This window comes from Urocitellus parryii, chromosome 16 (assembly GCF_045843805.1).
Source record: "Urocitellus parryii isolate mUroPar1 chromosome 16, mUroPar1.hap1, whole genome shotgun sequence".
In the NCBI taxonomy this organism is placed as follows: Eukaryota; Metazoa; Chordata; class Mammalia; order Rodentia; family Sciuridae; genus Urocitellus; species Urocitellus parryii.
This window is the reverse complement of record NC_135546.1, coordinates 18131213-18148420: the sequence shown is the minus strand read 5'-3', so window position 1 is coordinate 18148420 and position 17208 is coordinate 18131213. Positions and strand designations below refer to the sequence as shown.

At 62.5% G+C, this 17208-nt stretch overlaps 1 protein-coding gene across 6 annotated transcripts in view; it reads left to right on the top strand.

The window, feature by feature from the left end:
* The window catches only part of Iqsec1 (IQ motif and Sec7 domain ArfGEF 1), a 179699-nt gene that overhangs the window by 109720 nt on the left and 52771 nt on the right, over positions 1 to 17208 (top strand). Inside the window, exon 1 of one of the 6 annotated variants that reach the window (XM_026415077.2) lies at positions 4533 to 4564. The exons of the other annotated variants lie outside the window; for them this stretch is intronic. The gene's annotated coding sequence lies outside the window, so the exon portion shown is untranslated. Of the gene's footprint in view, positions 1 to 4532; positions 4565 to 17208 lie in introns of those variants that run through there. 6 annotated transcript variants of the gene reach the window in all.

Sequence of the window (17208 nt, the reverse complement as noted above, 5' to 3'; positions counted from 1 at the left end):
CTCCGGCCCTGCCTCCTGACCTCTCTGAGTTTCTTGAGCCTCATTGAAGTGGGGCTCACACTCCTTCTTTGAGCACAGAGTAGAGTGGTCCCTTGCGACCGTGGACACTGTCACCACGGCTGAGAACTCAGTCCTGAGCCAGGCGCCAGGCTACTCGGGTTTAACGCTGGTCGTGAGTCGCTGTGCCCCTCGCCTGGACGTGCTCTTAGGACCCGGGTGACACTTGAAAGAGCAGGACCTGGCACCTGCCAGCTCCGGGGAGTGTCAGATGTGATCGCCGATGGTCACCCTACCCTCTCCCCTGGGGCTGCCAGGGGACCAGAAGGGCGGCCAGCGCTCCTCGGGGCCCTGGGGGACAGCTGGGCTTGCTCTGGCCTGCAGCTGCAGGAGGACGGAGCCAGGGGACAGGAAGCCACGGGACCCGAGGCCAGGCCCAGGGCCTCTGCTGCAAGGGCGTCACCTGCCACCGTGATTTGCATGCAGGCTTGGCGGGTGCTACTGTTTGGAAAGTGTCAAACGGTGACACCACCCAGGGCACCTGCTGTCCTTCGAGGGCTGTTCCTCAGGGTGAGGGACTGAGGCGGCCTCCGCATCTGGTCTGTAAACTAGAGGCCGCCTCCCTTCCCTTCTTCTCCCTTTCTCCTTCCTTCCTTTTGAACGTATCTGTGACAGCTGACAGGAAACGCCTACAGCAAGATGATCAATGAGACAACAGGCCTGGCACTGCTGCGGTGGCCCACGCCTGGGACCCCAGTGGCTTGGGAGGCTGGGGCAGGAGGATCGCAAGGTGGAGGCCAGCCTCTGCAATTTAGCAAAGGCCTCTGTCTCTAAATAAAGTAATAAGAAGGGCTGGGGATGGGGCGCAGGGGTGAAGCACCTCTGGGTTCAGTCCCTGATACTACTACTACTACTAATAATAATAATAACAATAATATTTGGGACCAGGAAAAGCACCTTCAGAATAGGACACTGTGACCCACGGTATAATAATAACGATGATGGTGACAATAGTAACAATCATGACGGTGATGATGATGATGATAAGTGCACATGGGCAGGGTCCTGAGGTCTTTCTGTTGAGGCAAAAATGGCTGAGTTTCCTGGTAGCCAAAGGGAAAAGGGAAATGCAGCCGCACAACCCACTGTCCCTCACTAAGAACCAGAGTCACAGGGGCCACTGTTGTCTCTGCTGTTCGCTGAGGGTGTCGGGGGCTTGGGACGGGGAGCAGGGCAGACATGAGGACTGGGGTGCCCTTCAGGACGGGCGCCGACTGGCTGCGGGGATGGAGAGAGGCGGTGGGTCAGTGGCTGCCTGCTCCCGGGAGGGACCTCCTTGTGCGGGGACTCGGGGCCGGGCCAGACGCTCCTTTCCCAGGGACGCGGCTGGATCTTCCTGCATCTCCATCTCCTGAGGTTTGGGGTTGGTGGCTGGAAACCCCCGGGCAGTGGCCAGAGAGGAGCCTGTCCCTTCTGAGCCCCTGACTGGCCCGGGTGGCCTTGGGGAGGGGACGGCAGTCCAACATCCTCCGCGCCTCGGTTTCCTCATCTGTTCCGTGGGGACGACTCGCCTGACCTGGTGGGGCTTGGAGCTGAGCTGCCCGGGGCCTCAGGACCCATCCCCCGGGTGTCCCCCACCGTGGATGTCCCCTGCCACAGCCATCCTGTCCCTGTCCCACTTCCTGGGTGCCCAGCCCCCAGGAGGCTCCCCACCTGCCCTGGAGCTGCCATCCTCCCCCAGGCCCATAAAGGCCAGGGCGCAGGACGGGGGTCCCCAGCTCCAGGAGACGCGCCTGCCTGCGCCCTGCCCCTCTGGGGTCCCCACCCGGGACCAGGGCCACTCCCAGCCAGACAGACGGCGGCGGGAGCCAGGGAGACCTGAATCAGCAGATCCAGCCCCGGGCAGGCGGCTACGGGGGACACTTTGGAGGCCGCCCCGGGCGCATAGTTTCCCGCTTGCGTCTTCGGGTCCCTGTGAGCGGCTCCTGCTCATCTGGAGAGCGAGGTGTGCGCAGCCTGGCCTCCCGGCCTCCCCGGCCTCCCCTGCAGCCCGGAAACCCGGGGCTGGGCTCTGGAACCTTGGCTCAGGCCTCTGAGAGGGACCTCACGGCTCAGAGCCACCTCCTGGCTCAGAGCCACCCCTGCACGGAGCCGCCTGGGAGCCCGGCCCAGCAGCCAGCAACGGTAGGTGGCAGCAGTGTGACCTCGGGCCAGTGGCTCAACCTCTCTGGGCCGCTTCCTGGCCTGGCTGGGGCGACCCTGCCCCCACCCCTCCTCTAGCCCTGAGTCTCCACAGGGGTGGGGACAGGGCAGAGGAAATAAGGGGACTGGGGACAGGCCCAGCCTGAGTCTGCAAGCGACCTCAGCCCTTTTACTGCCCAAGTGACATTTAGGACTGACCCGGTGCCTGTCAGCCTGCCCCAGGGGCCACCCTGTGCGCCTCGGCTGTCCACTGTGGTGGAGGCCTCTCTGAGCCTCGGTATCCTCCTCTGTGAACCTGTGGGTGGGGATGTGCTCTCTCAGAGCAGAAGCCACCTGGGGCAGCCCCCTCCACCTGTCCCCCAGTGTCCCCAGGCAGCAGGGAGCCACCTGGCCTGATGTGATTTTGCAAAAGAAGAATTGTTTTGTGGCCTGACAGCGAAGGGGTCTTGGGTCTCCTGCGACTCCCAGGGCTCAGCTGAGCAGCGGGTGCCCGTCCTTGGCCAGCAGGTCCCGTCCCCTCCCCCACAGTGGCCACAGCTGGGCAGGAGGGACGGGAGCAGGTGGCCACCAGCTCTGAGAGCTTCCGGGGGACCTTCCTGGGCCATCAGCCACCTGGTGCCCCACAGCGGGTGGCCCAGGGGACGCCCCTGGAACCCGGGGCCCATTTCCTCCCAGCCTCGGGGACCCTGGGGTCCTGGGAGGAGTCCCTTCCACCTGGGGCTGTGGCCAGGGCTCCCCAGGAAGAAGCCACCAGGTCCCCACCCCCCGCCTCTGCTGGCCATGTCCTGGGCTGCTCTGTCCCTCGTCTAGGATGTGGGTCCTGGGCAGCACAGGGGCCCCTCTCCTGCTCTGTGCGCTGTCAGCACACACGCGGTTCCCCTGTGATACTGCCTGGTCCCTGTCACTGTCACCCCCCACCGCAGCCCTGGGATCCCCTCCTCCCTCTCAGGGAACCGGGCACCCGGGGAGAGGCGTCCCCAGCAGCCCACGGAGTTAGCTGAGCAGCTACTGGGCGCTGGCCACTCTGGGCCGCCCTGTGGTGTAGCCTGGTGGGCTGGGTCAGGGCTCCTGGAACTGCCGTCCACGAGGGACAGGGATCAGACACAGAAAAGAGACGGGTGAGCGGCTTCCGGGGGTCGATGCCAAGATGAAAAGGTTGGGGGCAGTCGGGGCGAAGACACACGCCTGTCATCCCAGCGACTTAGGAGGCTGAGGCAGGAGGATTGTGTGTTTGAGGCCAGCCTCAGCAACTGAGCAAGTCCCTGTCTATAAATAAAGTCATAAAAATGGCTGGGGGTGACGCTCAGTGGCAGAGCCCCGGGTCCAGTCCCCCACCAAAGTAAAAGGGAAAGGAGGAGCCACCGTCTTGGAGGTGGGAGGGACAGGCAGGTGAGCTGGGGCCTCCTAAGCAAAGGCTCTGCACATGCAAAGGCCCTGGGGTAGAGCCGGCCTGGGGCACTGGACGAACATACCAGGAGGAGGTCAGGCGGCTGGAGGCAGGAAGTCCTTGGGGCCAGATCCTGGTGACAGCTTGAAGGGGTGGGGAGGGGGAGGCTGGGCACCCTGCCTAGCAGACAAGGCCCCAGCGGCTGAGGAAATGAGCAGGGGGCGGGGCCAGGTTCTGTGGCCAGTGGGACAGCAGGTGGTGGCCACTGTGGAGATGCGGGGGGGATTGACAGCGGGGGACCCTCCCAGTGGGACTTGGACAGGGACCAGGCTCCTCCCTGGGGGACAGAGAGGAGCCTCCCTGTAGGAGGGGCCTGGAGTGACCTCTGAGATGGAGCCCTGTGCTGGCCAGGGACAATAGGGACGGGGCTCCCCAGATGTCCCCCTGCGGAGCCTGGGGCTGGACACGCGCCTGGCCAGAGGGGACGAGGCTGCTCAGCCGGCCCCCTTTGGCCCCTGGTGCTTTCTACGCAGGGCGCCCTCTCCGGGGCCACCTGTCCCAAAGCCTCTGTCCTGGGCTCGCTGGCCCCGAGTGACGGGGTGGTGACCGTGTGGCCAGTGCCCCAGCTGGGCCCTGGCGCTCCCAACAAAGCCGCTTCCCCGAAACTCGAGTGGCCCCGAAACGCGATCGTCCCAGGGCGCCCGGGTGACCCTGCATTATTCATGTCCCCGGCCCAGCGAAGCCATGGGCCACCGGCTGGCCACACCGCAACGGCCGCCTTCGCTGCGTCGGGCCAGGACCTGGGTGCCTGGCACCCTGTCCCCGGGGTGTGGCTTCCTGGATGCCTCGGGGCGGGGAGGAAGTTAGGCGACGTCACACCCCAGGACCTGCTGTGGGAGGGCCACTGTCCCCTACCCCCGCGGAGCAGTCAGGCGGGGCCCAGGGCCCCCGGAGACCTCGGCCCCTCCCCTGGACACTGTGAGTACCACCCAGCTGGCCCGGGGACCCAGGGGCTGGCGGCTGCCAGGCGAGAGCGCGGGGACTCTGGGGTCCTCCTCTGTCCCCCGAGCTCTCTGGGCCCGTGTCCCTGCCTGGTGGCCCAGGGCCCGGGGTCTCCACGGCTGCGGGAAGGGGCCTCGGCTGTGGGAGGAAGTGAGTGGCTCCCGGGGCGGGAGGCCACCCGGGGCCACCCAGGGCCACCTGGGGCTGCGCTCTTGGGCCCTGGAGTCGCTCAGACAAACAGGGACTCCCGATGGCACCCATGTCACAGCTGGGCACACTGAGGCCTCGGGGCACAAGGTCACCTTGGCTGCAAGACCCTGGTGGGTGCCGGCTGCTGCCTGCTCTGTCCCCTCAGCCTGAGTTGGGGACTCAGGGCAGAGAGAATGGTGGCTTTGTCAGGCCTCAGCCTTGGGCAGGCCTCTCCGGCCCTCTGTCCCCAGGGCCCTGTCCCCGTCTGGCAATGTCCAGTGCCACGCCCCACCCCCACCCGTCAGGAGCTGCTGACAACTGACGGCTTCAGTTCTTCGTTTCGTTCTGGAATGATCCAGAGTGGAATCTTGAGGATCTGTGGGTCCCCCAGAGACTCAAAGGGCCTTGGGGGATGGTCCCCAAGTGGAGCTGGGCCCTGGGACATGCCAGGAGGAGGGGACGTCTGCGGCAGGTGTGGCGTGTGAGTAGGAATGGGCACAGAGAGGTGCTGTGAGTGGGGACACAGTCCAGGAGTGACCCGCCTTCAGGAATGGCTAGATCAAGGGGACCAAGTTAGTGGCTTGGACTTCCCCACAGCCACCTCCCGGGGGGACTTTGGTACTTTCCTTGTGGACCTTCCTGGCTCTGTACCTGGCAGGTAGTGAATGCTCAGGAAACACTCCGCTGTCCCCAGCCCTGTGACCGGCGGGCTGCAGGGGCCAGGCCTTGGTGACCAACACATGGCTGTTGTCTTGAGGCTGCTTCAATGCCCCCAGGAGGTGGGACAGGAAAGAGGAAATGACCGCACAGGGCGGTGGGCCTGGGTGGGCGCTCAGAGCCCCGGGGAGCCCAGAGGAGGAACCTTGAGCCTGGACGGGGCCTCCCTGAAGGCTACCCCGAAGGCTTCCTGGAGGAGGCGGCAACTGATGGAGGCTCAGCCGGGAGCCCTGGGTCAAGTCAGGACCCGCCCACCCCAGGCCGGGCTGCGCCTTGCGGTTCCTGAGTTCAAAGTCAGGGTCTGTGTTCACGCGGTGTTGGGGATGAGCCCCCCGGGGGGGGTGTGAAAGGTGACCCCGCAGCTGGGGACACAGCTCAGTGGCTGAGCACTTGTCTAGATCGCAGGACACCCCGAGTTCCACCTCCATCCCCGAGAAAAAGCCAGGTACGGTGACACGCGCCTGTCACACCAGTGACTGGGGAGGCTGAGGCCGGAGGATCGCAAGTTGGAGGCCAGCCTCAACAGTTTAGCAAGAACCTAAGCCACTCAGCGAGACCCTGTCTCTGAATCCAATGCAAAGAAGGGCTGGGGACAGGCCCCTGGGTTCAGTCACTGGTCCCCAAAACATTGGGGATTTCTGTCACAATCATTCAGTCCAATTCAGATTTTTTTTTTTAAGGAAAAGAAAAGAAAACCCAAACAGGCAGCCTCAGCTGTAGCCGTGGGGGAGGAATGAGCACTTAGTAGGCGCCGACTGTGTGCGGGCGCCACCTGGGGTCACTGTGTCCACCCACCCTGGGGAGGAGGAGCCACGGAGATTTCTGGGTTCAGGCTGAGCCCTGGCCTTGGTGCGCCAGGGGACGTGTCCCCCCTACTCTCCGTGGTCTCTGTCTGCCACACGGAGGCTGCTGGTGCCACCCCTCTTGGGGACATATGGGGAAGTCACCGTCCTCAGGACAGTCGCCTGTCACAACCCTTCCCAGCAGATGGTGGCCCAGCCTGGGATCCTGCCTGTCACAGCCTGTCACAGCCGGGAGCCCTGGGGGAAGTGGGAAGGCAAAGTCCCCACTCAGCATTGGCTGGGACGGCCACCTGTCCCCGAGCAGCCACAGGGAGCCAGGGGTCCTGGGTTCTGGGCACTGAGCTACTCAGGGGCCACCCAGTCTGGGACGCGCCAGGGAGGTGCGGGCTCAGGACAGGCAGGGTTAACGCCCTGGCGCCATAGCAACGGCTTAATGAAGGTCCCCAAGTGAAAAGACCTTTCTCAGTTGGAACTTATGCTACTTAAAAATGGTCATTTAAGCCGGGCGTGGTGGCACATGCCTGTAGTCCCCAGAAGGAGCCACAACCCGCCTTCTTGATTTTTAGATTTTATTTAGAGTCAGAGTCTCGCTGAGCTGCTCAGGGCCTTGCTGTGGCTGAGGCTGGCCTCCAACTTGGGATCCTCCTGCCTCGGCCTCCTTGTTCTTGCTACCCTGTCAGCCATGTTTGTTGTCCTTGAAATCAATAAGAACGTCTCCGTTGGGCCAGGACACCAGTCACACGCTGCACCTGTCATCGATCCTCCTGGCCCCGGGTTTCTGCGAGGAGCCGGGCAGGAGATGGAGAGGGTTGAGGCCCTCAGCCTCCTCCAGAGGAACTCCCCTCCGTGGCCTCCTCAGGCATTTCCGGGGGAATTTCCGGGGGAAGTGGTCAAAGGAGGGTGACCTGTCACCTGGCAACGGGTGAGGTGGGGACCTCGCTTCCTCTTTCAGCCCCAGAGCACACCCCCCTCCTGCCTCCTGCTGATGTCACAGCCTGCCCCAGGCATCCGGCCACACCCCGGGGACCCAGGCAGTGAGGTGCAGTGCCTTACTGTCACTGTCACTAACTCGGGGAAGTCCCGGCGCTGGCTCCTGGCTCTGGACGGGCCCCTGTGTTTGGCAGGGCCTTGGGCGGGTCACAAGACCACTCTGGACCTTGGTGACCTTGGCCAGGGGCTGTGCTGTTCCTTCAGGGCACACGGAAGACCCTCTGCACAGCCCCCTCCCGGGCCTGGCGGCTGGGGTCCTTTGTCAGGGGTCTCACGGGGTGGGGGACTCTGGGCCCCAGGAGGTCGGGTCCAGGACCCGCCATGTCAGAGAGGACACTTGGCCTTTGGTTTGGGGGGACTGGCTGATTTTGCTTAGCATGAGAGTCCCTAGCTCCGTCCATTTTCCTACAAACGCCATCATTTCGGTCTTCTTTAGGGCTGAGTAGTATTCCACTGTGAACGGACCACATTTTCTTTATCCATCCATCCACTGAAGGGCATCTGGTTGGCTCCACAGTTTAGCTGTTGTGAATTGAGCTGCTATAAACACTGGTGTGGCGTGTCCCTGTCGTGTGCTGATTTTAAGTCCTCTGGGTATAGACCGGGGCGAGGGACAGCTGGGTCCCATGCTGGTTCCCAGTTTTCTGAGGCGTCTCCATCCTGCCCTCCACGGGGTCTGCGGTCCCCCAAGCCATGGATGGGTGGCCTTTCCCCTGCCTCCTCGCCCACGCTTATCGTCGCTTGGGTTCTTGGTGGCGGCCACTCTGCCTGGCTGGGATGGGACCTCGGTGTGGTTCTGGCCTCCCGGCCTCTAGCAGCTGCGATGCTGGCCGTCCCCTGAGCTGGTGACCGTGGCGTCTCTCCGTCTGCGAGGCGTCCACTCGCCCCTTGGCCCGTTTACTGCCTGGGTTGTTGGTTCTGTGCTGTGACGTCCCTGGGGTCACTTTGCGTCCTGCGGTCAGTGCACTCGCAGTCTGAGGTGCGGGAGGAGATTGTCCCTGTCCTGGGGTTCCCCTCTGTCCTTGATTCTGTCCTTTGCTGTAAGGAGTCCAAGGTCTCTGCTCGATCCCCAAGGCCCTGGCCCGGCTGGTTCTGGGTCCCCGCAGGCGGGGTAAGCGGTACGTGTGTCCCCGTCCCTTTTCTTCAAAGCCAACTACATCGCGGGTCTTTTTGCGCATTGGGGCTTTTCTTTGGGGTGTGTCATGGCCTCGGTAGCTATTTCTTTTTTTCTTGTTACCAGGGATGGAACCCAGGGCTGCTTGACCCCTGAACCCCGTCCCCAGCCCTTTTTATCTTTCATTTAGAGACAGGGTCTCGCTGAGTGGCTGAGGTGGAGGCTGAGGCCTCCACCTTGTGATCCTCCTGCCTCAGCCTCCCCAGCCCCTGGGATGACAGGCGAGAAGTTGGCTTCGGATCCTCAGGGATCGTGACCGCTGGCACAGGAGGCTTCCGACCCCTGGCTGAAATCGCTACGCGATGACAGGGAGCCACCGGGAACCACTTTGGGATGAATTTGAAGTCGGTGGATTTTACTTCTCAGGTGACGTCTGTTTGTGTGAAGCTCAGCGTGTGTTTGGCCTCCCGCGGCGGCAGGCAGACATATGGGGTGCAAAATCCTCAGGGCTCCCAGCCTGGGAATCCTGGGAGCTCTCGGAGCTGGCGTCTCTGAGCAGCTCTGGGACACATGGGGACCCTGGGGGCCTCCTGGGACGTCTGCGTGGCTGGTCTGGGCTGGGAGGTGAGCAAGGTGCCCCCCAGACACTGCATCCCCTGCCCTGTCCCCACTCCCTGCACCCTGTCACCCACCAGCCCCAGATCCCTTCCCTCCCATCCCATGTTGGTGACGCTCTTCAGAGCTGTGCTCATGGTGGCCTTGGGCTGTTTTGCGTTGCTGTAAGCAAACCCCCGAGACTGAGTCATTTACCAAGAAAAGAGGTTCCTCAGGTGGTGGGCGGGGCGCTGGAGTCCAGCCCCCGGGGAGGCTGAGGCAGGAGGATCGCCAATCAAGGCTGGAGGCTTAGCAAGGCCCGGTGTCTAATTAGAACTAAGAGAAAGGACCGGCCACGTAGCTCTGTGGTGAGGCGCCCCGGGTTCATCCCCAAGCACTGTCACAGGGGGACATGGTTAGCCACAGGGGGACACAGTCAGCCAAGCAGCTGGTGCCAGCCTCTGTGACCCTCACCCCTGGTGACTGACCATGAGCTGGGAGGAAAGCGGCCCAGTCCAGAGGCTCCAAGCACCGGGGTGGCCTTGCTCGACACCCGCCCTCCACAGCCTGCGGGTCCCCAGAACTGGGAGCTGCTTGGATTCTTTCTGAGGGCGGTGTCCAGTGACCTAATCCTCCCTTCCTCCTCCTCCTCCTCCTCCTCCTTCTTCTCTCTCTCTCTCTCTCCCTCTCCCTCTCTCCCCCCCATACATACTCAGGATTTAATCTAGGGACACTCCATCCCTGGGCCACATCCCCAGGTCCCCAGCCCTGTTTATTGTTTAAGGGAGGTCTTATGAAGTTGTAGAGGCTGGCCTCAAACTCCTGATCCTCCTACCTCAGCCTCCCAGGCGCTGGGATGGCAGATGTGCGCCACCACACCTGCATCTCCTGAAGCCCCCCTTAGAGGTCCACCACCTCCCGATTCTGTGACATTGGGGATCAAGCGTCCAGAACGTGAATCTCTGGGGTCCAAAGCACCCCCAGACCACCGCAGGCTCTTCCTCAGTCTGTGGTCCCCAGTGGTAAAAGCTGTGACCCTCTTTGCTGTGTGGGGACAGAATTTGACTTCCTTATGATCTGGGGTGGCAGGACAGAGATGAGTCCAGGGTCCCGGATGCCAGGTCCACTGAGTTGATCCCACACCCACTGACCCTGGTGTAGGAGCCCCCCAACCCCAGCTGCACCCAGCACCAGAGAGAGGGATTGGTGCATGTGGGGCTCGTGGCTGAGGCTCCTGCACATAGTAGATGCCCAGTAAATACTGCGGGATGAATGGACGAATGCACGGGTGTCAGATGTGGGCACTGCACCACACTCCGGCCCCTCTGACTGTGTCCCCTCGTTTGAGTCCAACAGACATGTGTGGAGAGACTTGTTCACAGCTACATCAACTAGATCTCCTTGGGTGTCCATGGATCTATACACGTATGGCTTCCTGAAGAGTCACGAGAATCCCAGTAGCTGGGGAGGCTGAGGCAGGAGGATCGCAAAGTGGAGGCCAGCCTCAGCCGCTTAGCAAGGCCCTGAGCAACTCAGCGAGACCCTGTCTCTAAATAAAACCTAAAAAGGGCTGGGGACGGGGCTCGGGGGTTAGCATCCCTGGGTTCAATCCAGATAGCAAAAAAAAAAAAAAGGGTTGGAAGAGTTATTTTGAAATAATCTCAATCTTCGGGCAGAGCTGCAAGATCATCCAATGAAAACAAGTCTCTGCCGCCCGCCTTCCACCCAAACTCATCATTGGCAACATTCTACCAAGTTTTTGTCTTAAAAAACGTTTTTTCCTTGTAGACTGTCACCAGGGGTGTGCGATGGGTTGACTTTTACCTCTAAAGAACCCTTCTGTGCGTTTCTCCTGAGATAAGAACAGGCCCGGGCTGGGGGCCGGGGCGACAGGCAGACTGGCGGGTGGAGCTCCAAAGCAGATCCCTTGGCTGCCACGTGTGAGGTCCTGGGTTCCCGCCCCACCTGCCAAAGACACACGAAAAACATGTCATTCCGTTCTCCCGTGTCCCCAGGGCCCAGGGGCCACATTCAGGAAAATCAATGTTTACACAAAACCCAGGTCTCACACTCAGCCCGTATTTTGCCCCTGTCCCCATCACACCCGACCCAAGTCCCTTCACTGCATTCAGTCATCGTGGTTTGGTGGATCTTTATTAAGGTATGACTCACACACTGCAGATGGCACTCGTGGTTTCTAGAATATTTATGGTGTTGTGTGTCCATCACCACAACCAAAGGAGGTTTTTTGTGTTTTTTTAGTCCTGGGGATGGAACCCAGGGGTACTGACTTCTGATCCCTGTCCCCAGCCCTTTCTGTATTTTATTTAGAGAGGGTCTCGCTGAGTGGCTTAGGAACTCACGAAGTGGCTGAGGCTGGCCTCCAACTAGCAATCCTCCTGCCTCAGCCTCCTGAGCCTCTAGGATTACGGGTGTGGGCCACCATTTTAATTTAAATGCTTACCATCACCACGTGAAGAAACTTTGTGCCTGTTTCACTCATTCCTTGACCAATTTCTTAGTCCTTGGCAATCACAGATCATGCATGTGCGTGTGTGTGTGTGTGTGTGTGTGTGTGTGTGTGTGTGTGTTTCCTGGGAACGGAACCCAGGAGTGCTCTCCCACTGAGTCACCTCCCCACCCTGTTATTTCCATGGAGACTCGGGCGCCATGGCCCAGGCTGGCCTTGAACTTGCTGCAGCTGGCCTTGAACTTGGAATCCTCCCACCTCAGCCTCCTGTGTGGCTGGGTCCCAGGCTGCGTCACCACGTGGGGGAACCTCTGGTCTCTGTAGAGAGGGCTTCCAAGCGTCCCATGCCCAGGGACCCACACAGCCTCTGGTGTGTGGCTTCTCTGGTTGGGCGTGAGGGTTTCGGGCCGTCCGTGATGGGCTGGCTCAGTACAGCACCCCGTGGAACCACCTTCCATTCCCTGTCAAGTTCATGGGCATGCAGACCCTTTTCGTCCAGGGCCTGTTATGCATAACTCTGCTGTTGACACTTGCATACACGAGTCCTTGAGGACATATATTTGCATTTCCCTTGGGCAAGTCCTTGGAGCAGAGTTTCTGGGTCACAAGGTGATTCTGTTTTTACTTGTTTATTATTTTATTGATTGATTGTTCCAGGGCCTGAACCTAGGGGTGCCCAACCCCTGAGCCCCGTCCCCAGCCCTTTTTAGATTTTATTTAGAGACAGGGTCTCGCTGAGTTGCTGAGGGCCTTGCTCAGTGGCTGAGGCTGGCCTCCAGCTTGAGATCCTCCTGCCTCAGCCTCCCCAGCTGCTGGGATGACAGACTTGCGCCCCCGCGCCTGGCTGGTGTTTCATTCTGTAAGAGCCAGACTGGTTCCAAGGTGGCTGCCACTTCTTCCCTTCCCAGCAGCAGTGTCTGAGGGGACCAGTTTCCCCAGAGTCTCTGCAGCATTGGCCACTGTCTGTGTTTGGAGTGTGGCTGTGCCACAGCGCGTGGAGGCTCACCCTGGCTCTGACTGCATGTCCGTCAGGACTAGCATGTGGCCAGGGCTCACTGTCCTCTCATGAAATGTCCGTCCAGGACTTTCGTCCACTCTGGAATCAGACCTTATGATTGGATCAGAGTTTGCAGAAGCGCTCTCCCAGGGCCGGTGGGCCGTCTCTCTCCCCTCTCTCTCTTCTTCCTCTTTCCTTTTTGTGGGTGCTGCGGATGGAGCCCAGGCCTCACTCCCCTGTGCTCTGCGCTGGCTCTGTCCCCTACCCTCTTCAAGGTCCCAGGTGATGGGGGGGGGAGAGTTTTGGATTTTGACGTTCTTGTGGCTTGGGCGTGAGGGGCTCCCGACAGCTCCCGTCATGTCGGGGACATCCAGGGGTGAAGTGATTAGACTGTAAGAGCTGTGACCTGATGTCCCTCCCAGTGGGACTGGAGTCACTGGGAGGTCACTGCAGGCAGAAGGGGTGTCAGGAGAGGGGGGTCACTGTGGGCCCTGCACCAGAAGGCCTCTCCCCCGGGCCCTCCTCCCTCCCTCCCTCCCTCTCCCTTCCCTTCCCCCTCCCCTCCCCTCCCCCTCCCCATTTGTGTGTCTATCATCACAAAATGAAGTAGGCTTTTTTTTTGGGGGGGTCCTGGGGATTAAACCCAGGGGTACTGACCCCTGAGCCCCACCCTCCCTCCCCCCTCCCCCTCCCTCCCCCTTCCCACTCTCCCACCCTCCCTCCCTTCCCCCTCCCCCCCTCCCCCTCCCCACCCTCCCTCTCCCTCCCCACCCTCCTCTCTCCTCCCCCACCCTCCCTCTTTCTCCCTCCCCTCCCTCTCCCCACCCTCCCTCTCCCTCCCACCTTCCTTCTTTCTCCCTCCCTCTCCCCCTCCCTCCCCTCCCCCTCCTCCCCCTTCTTCTCCCTCCCCACCCCACCCTCCTATCTCCTCCCCACACCCTCCCTCTTTCTCCCTCCCCCTCCCCCTCCCTTCCTGCCTCTCTCTCCCCCTCCCCCTCCCTCCCTCCCCTCCCCTCCCCCCTCCCTCCTCTCCCCCCCCCACTCCCTGCCCCAGGACCTTCCTGCATGATCCTCATCTCAGACCCCAGCAATGGCAGCAATGGCGGCCGCCGTCTGTGGCCCGAGACCTCTGACACCCTGAGCCCAGGTCAGCTTCCCCTCCTCTGACTTGCTGTCTGGCCACAGTGACAGAAGCTAACACAGGTGACCCAAGCTCTCAGTTTTGGCCGCTGGTGTCTGGTGCTGTCCGTCACCATCTAAGTCGCGCCCTCTGCCTTCCTAGAGGGATCCCAGGGTTTGGACCTTCCCCTGTGGACCGTCCTTCGTTCTGAGTTCCAAGTGCGTCCTCTGCCTGTGGACACACAGTTGATATGACACTGGCTGCTGGAGAAGGATCTTTTTCGGTGAACTATCTTGTCCCTCCTGTCAAAAATCACTGGACTTGTGTGTGTGCTGGGCCTGGAACTCAAGCCCACAGTCCTGAGGGTGCAGCTTTTAATGTGATTTCCATGGTCATGAAACCTTCCCCATTTTAGCAAAAGTACGAAAAGTGATTTCTGAGCCAGGTGCGGTGGCTCCCGCCTGTCATCCCAGGTTCAGGAGGCTGAGACAGGAGGATGGCAAGTTGGAGGCCAGCCTCAGCCACTTAGCAAGGCCCTGAGCAACTCAGTGAGACCCTGTCTCTCAATAAAATGTAAAAAGCGCTGGGAATGTACATGGCTCAGGGGTCCAGTGCCTCTGAGTTCAATCCCCAGTACAAAAAAAAGAAGAAAAAAGAAAGAAAGAAAGAGGAAAAGAGAAAATTAGTTTGAGGAGGAAAAATCACAAATGCAGGAAGGCAAGACAGACAAATGAAGGATACCAAGTACAGGATCTTACTGTGCAGTGAGGAGAGAGCCCTTGACCTGGCGATGTGGTGAGTCCAACGTGAGCCCCATGTGTGTCCCAGACCACGTGGGTGTCCAGAGTTGTGTCATCTCCCTGAGCCACAGGACTGACCTCCAACCCAAACAGGCACGGTGTTGCGGGTGTGGGGGGACCCAGAGAAGAAATAGGAACCCAGAGTCTCCAGGCACTTGAAGTGGGAGAAAGAAAGAGGAATGGCATGTCTGAGAGCCGAGAGGCACCTAAGAAGTCCTGCAAGAGCCGGGCACTGGGCATAGGCCTGTCATCCCAGCAGCTAGGGAGGCTGAGGCAGGAGGATCAAAAGTTAGAGGCCAGCCTCAGCAACTTAGTGAGGCACTAAGCAACTCAGCGAGACCCTGTCTCTAAATAAAATACAAAAAAGGGCTGGGGACGGGGCTCAGGGGTGAAGCAATCCTGGGTTCAATCCCTGGTACCCCAAAAAAGAATATTTAAATTATGAAATTAATTTCTAATTCTTAGAAAACTTCCACCAATATGGATGACATCACACGGGGGGGGGGTGGGGCTCAGGCCTTGGTTTCCAAGCCCGATTACAGGTGCCACAGGCTGAGTCCTGCGGGGAGGGAGGGAAGATGTCCCCTCGGAAGCTGGACCAGCTGGTTACCAGTAGCTGTACATTCTGGGAAAACCTGAAGTGCTCAATAATTGCTGCAGGGTAGAGAACACGGCAGCCAGGCCTGCACTTGAACTCTGCATTGGAGTCCCAGCCTCAGCAGCCCTGGGAACGCAGGCGGGAGACCTCCTCCGGCCTGCGTGTCCTTGTGTGTCACCTGGGAGGCTCATTTCTGCCTCAGGTCCATGAGATGTCCCATAGAGTGGCAGACAGAGTGCCCGCGTCTCACGTCTGACCTGTGTGTCCCTTCCTGGGTCCCTGCACACTGCTACCTGGCCGCCTCCCTCTGTCCCCAAGCCCAGAGCAGGGAAGCGCCTCGCCCAAGGTCACACAGCTCCTCGCCGCGGAGCTGAGGTCCATGACGTCACTCGCGCGGCTGGACCGCCGCAGCCGAGCGCTCGGGCCGCCGGTGTCGCCGCGTCTGGGCGCCAGGGGGCGCTGCGGGGCGGGCTGCGGGAGGCTGGGGCTGCGGGAGGCCGGGGCTGCGGGGAGGCCGAGCCTCGGGCCTGCGCTCCGGGGTGGGGATCGTCTGTGCGCCGCCCCCTGGTTCCCCTTCCGACCCCCGAGCGCCCCGCTGCGGTGCTGTCCCCAGGCCCGGCCTCCCCCCCAGGGCGATTCCCTCCCGCCGCCCGGGACCCTCGGGCCGTACCCACCCCGCTCTCCGCGACCGCCCCAGGCCACCGAGGGCTGTCCCCGGGGTCCCGCTAAGGCTGGGTCAACCCGCTGCCCGCGGAGGGTCAAGGCCACGTCCACCCCGCCCCCCGCCTACGGGGAGTGCGTGTCCCGCAGCGGCGGGGGGCGTGGTGGCCGGCGACACGGCAGCTGGGCGCGCTGTGCGGCTCGGGCCAGCGGCTTGCGGTCTCTGAGCCGCGTCCTCGGACCCGCGGGCCGGCGGGGCCTCGGCGGCCGGGCATTGGTGGCCTCGGCGGGGCCATCCTCGTCCTCGGGAGGGGCCGCGCCTGGCCGGGCGCTCATTGGCGATCGCCGGGCGCGGAGGCGATGCCGGGGGACGCCGCGTCCCGGGCCCCGAGGCCGCTCGGCCCCAGCGACCCGCGCGCCCCCCGCGGTCCCCAACTCGGGTGACGTCGGCGGCGGGGGCGGCCCGTCCCCCACCGCGCGCTCTCCGCAGGGGAAACTGAGGCCAGCGCGGAGGCCCCGCCAAGGTCGGCACCTCGGGGACGGGGACGGGTCGGCTCCGCTCCTCGGTGCGCGGCCCCCCCCCCTGCCGGCCGGACGCACAGGAGCCGCGCCCGCCGCGGGGACGGGGACGGGGACGGGACTGCGCGCGCTCGGCGGCTGCAGGCGACCCGGGAGGTAGGCGGCGGCGGGGACGCGGGGACGCGGGGCCGGGTGGGTGCTGCGGCGCGGGGACCTTCCGAGAGCTCCGGTGGCCGCTGGCCGGGCCGCAGGAAGGAGCCAGGGCGGGGACGCGGGGACCGCGGGGGGCTCCCGAGAAGGCCGCAGTGGGGACACCGCACCGGGGCTGTGGCGACCCCAAGGGCCGCAGGGACACCCGGGCCAGCGTTTGGAGCCGGGGCTCTGCGGGTGTCGCTCCCGGGAGCAGCGCGGCGGGGACGCAGAGGAGCGGCCTCCGCGGCGCTGCGACGCTCTAAGGCGACTGTGGCGGCTGCGGGTGGCAGGTGCGCGGTCGTCGCCTCGGGCCGTTGGCGGCTCCCGCAGCCCAGCCCTGGGGTCGCCACGCACTCCTTCATCTCCTCCCCTCCCCCATCCGCTCCTGCCTCCCCACGGTGGCCAGCAGAGCCAGGGTGGCCGGAGGTGGTGGCATCCGAGGAATTCGCCCCGAGCCCGGGACGCGCTGCGGGCGGGGGAGCAGCTCCGGGAACCGCAGCCCCAGGCTCCAGAGCCGCCCTGCCCACCTCCCGGGCTTGAAGCCCCTCCTGCCACCACGTGGGGAAGGGACCAGGGACCGGTCTTAGCTCTGGGGACCAGGGGCTGGATCCTGGTCTGGGGAGTAGGGTCAAGGGACCCCACAGAATCTCAGATCTGTCTTGGAGACGACAGGATGTGTTGGGCTAGGGCAGGACACCCCTCTGACCTGTCCCCAAGGAGGGGACCCTCCTAGGCCAGGGCTTTAGAGGGGCAGCCCCTTCACCCTGACCAGCGTGGGCTTCCCCTGGTGGGCGCAGGGGCAAGAAGGAGTGGGCAGCGGAGAGCCTTGGCTTCCCGTGTCCTCCTACCTCCCCCCC